General features: G+C 53.3%; 1 pseudogene; it reads left to right on the plus strand.

Annotated features, from left to right (window-relative positions):
• LOC119315767 overlaps window positions 1-1,328 on the plus strand; it is a 36,446-nt pseudogene extending 35,118 nt beyond the window's left edge.
• The last annotated feature ends 1,431 nt before the right edge of the window (window positions 1,329-2,759 follow it).

Genomic DNA, 2,759 nt, shown 5'->3' on the forward strand with positions numbered 1-2,759 from the left:
TCCCCCTCTCTCCTCCTTCCCCGCAAGTCCTAATCCAACTAGGAAAAAGGAGGGGAGTCCTACTCCCGGTGGGAGTAGGACTCCTCCGGCGCGCCCTCTCCCCTGGCCGGGCGCACCCCCCTTGCTCCTTTATATACGGGGGCAGGGGGCACCCTAGAGACACAACAATTGATCATTGATCTCTTAGCCGTGTGCGGTGCCCCCCTCCACCATAGTCCACCTCGATAATATTGTAGTGGTGCTTAGGTGAAGCCCTGCGTCGGTAGAACATCAACATCATCACCACGCCGTCGTGCTGACGAAACTATCCCTCAACACTCGGCTGGATCGGAGTTCGAGGAACGTCATCGGGCTGAATGTGTGCTGAACTCGGAGGTGTCGTACGTTCGGTACTTGATCGGTCGGATCGTGAAGACGTACGATTACATCAACTGCGTTGTGCTAACGCTTCCGCTTTCGGTCTACGAGGGTACGTGGACAACACTCTCCCCTCTTGTTGCTATGCATCACCATGATCTTGCATGTGCGTAGGAAATTTTTTGAAATTACTACGTTCCTCAACACCCTCTTGGGATCCTGCATTTTTGGTTAGCCAGTTCATGGAGGGTTTGCAATGTGATATTCGTGCAGCTGTTGTTTTGCATAGACCACAAACTCTGGATACTGTTGTGGATCTTGCATGTTTGCAGGAGGAAGTGGTGGACTCATTCTGGTTGGATGATCGGCGTCACTCATTTCCACCATCGCTACCAGCGGTTGGACGCGCTACGCCGCGCACGGCGCTGCCGCTTCCACTACCCCCGCCGAAGCTAGGTGTCGGGGTACTGGATGCGCGACGAGAGGATCGCCGTGACAACGACAACAACAACAAGTCCACCTCTAATGAGTACAAGTTGTCGACTCTCCGTGCTTATCGTCGTGCCAAGGGTCTTTGCTTCACCTGCGGCGAGCGGTGGAGTTGCGAGCACCGGTGCGCCCCTACGGTACAACTACATGTCGTTGAAGAGATCCTTGAAATGCTCCAAGGCCAGCCTACCGAGCAAGAGCAAAGGGAAACTGCATCGAGCGAAGCGGACTACTGTGTTCTGTCCAAGGAAGCCCTCGAAGGTGCCGAATCACCCATGACAATGCGGTTGCATGGCTGGGTGCAGGACCGAGAGGTTTTGATGTTGGTGGATTCTGGATCCTCTCATAGCTTTGTCAGCTCGACCTTGGCTCATCATCTGCAAGGGGTCCAGAGTGCATGCCGGCCACTATCTGTGCGCGTCGCTATTGGAGGTGTTCTTCGCAGTGACCTGGAGATACCCAAGTGCGAATGGCGTTCCTAGGGGGTCAAATTCGCCACTGACATGAAAGTCTTGCCCCTGGGATGTTATGATGTGATATTGGGGATTGATTGGCTGGCTTGCCACAGTCCGATGCGGGTGCATTGGCTGGAGAAAACAATGGATTTCCAATGCAACGGAGTTCCCGTGCACCTCTGCGGTGCCCGTGCTGATGTTACTCGATGTGATCTCATCTCAGGGGTGGAATTGCACCACCTACTCGAGCAAGAGGCAGTCACCAGGGTGGTCCAACTATGTGCTACTGTACAAGATATGAAGTAGCCCCCATTACCGGCAGCAATTGGGAATCTCATCGAGCAGTATGGCGTGTTGTTTGAAGAGCCAAAAGGGTTGCCGCCACAGAGAGCTTTTGACCATTCGATTCCGCTGGTTCCCGGAGCACGTCCAGTGAATCTGCACCCATACAGACACAGCCCAACACAGAAGGATGAGGTAGAGAAGCAAGTGGCCGAGATGTTAGCACAGGGCATCATTCAGCCCAGGTGAGCCCTTTCGCATCTCCCGTCTTGCTGGTGCAGAAAAAAGACCTCAGTTGGCGATTCTGCGTCGATTACCGACACCTCAATGCGGTAACCATCAAGAATCGTTACCCCTTACCAGTCATCGAGGAACTCTTGGACGAGTTGGCAGGCTCCCGGTTGTTTACAAGCTTGGACCTACGAGCAGGCTACCATCATATTCACATGAGGCCGGAGGATGAGCACAAAACGGCTTTCAAGACGCATCACGGCCATTTCGAATTCAAGGTGATGCCATATGGTGTTACGGGAGGTCCATCAACCTTTCAAGGAGGCATGAACATTGTCCTATCACCACTGCTTCGCAAGGGCGTGCTGGTTTTCATAGATGACATCTTGATACATAACGAAGACGAGGATTCGCATCTCAGCCTGCTCTAGCAAGTCTTCCAACTCTTGAAGAAACATAGCCTGAAGGTCAAGCTTAGCAAGTGCTCCTTCGCGCAGCCAAAATTGGTCTACTTGGGCCATGAAATCAGTCGGGATGGTGTTCGCACAGATCACAAGAACATTCTATCCGTTCAGCAATGGCATGTGCCCAGCAATATCAAAGAAGTGTGTGGGTTCTTAGGCCTGGCACGGTATTACCGCAAGTTTGTTCGAGGATTCGCAATCACCAGTCGACCACTCACAGATTTTCTCAAGAAAGGTGTCGTGTTTCGCTGGACAGACCTCGAAGACGGTGCTTTCCATGCCCTTCAGCAGGCGCTGGTTACTGCGCCGGTGCTGGCGCTACCCAACTTCACAAAAACCTTCGAGCTGGAGACAGGGCATCAGATCAAGGCATTGGAGCAGTACTCTCCCAGGATGGGCACCCGATCGGGTACTTGAGCCGTGCGTTGGGGCCACGCAACTGGCTTCTGAGCACATATGAGAAGGAAGGCTTGGCGATCCT

The sequence above is a fragment of the Triticum dicoccoides genome, chromosome 6A, assembly GCF_002162155.2.
Source record: "Triticum dicoccoides isolate Atlit2015 ecotype Zavitan chromosome 6A, WEW_v2.0, whole genome shotgun sequence".
Lineage (NCBI taxonomy): Eukaryota > Viridiplantae > Streptophyta > Magnoliopsida > Poales > Poaceae > Triticum > Triticum dicoccoides.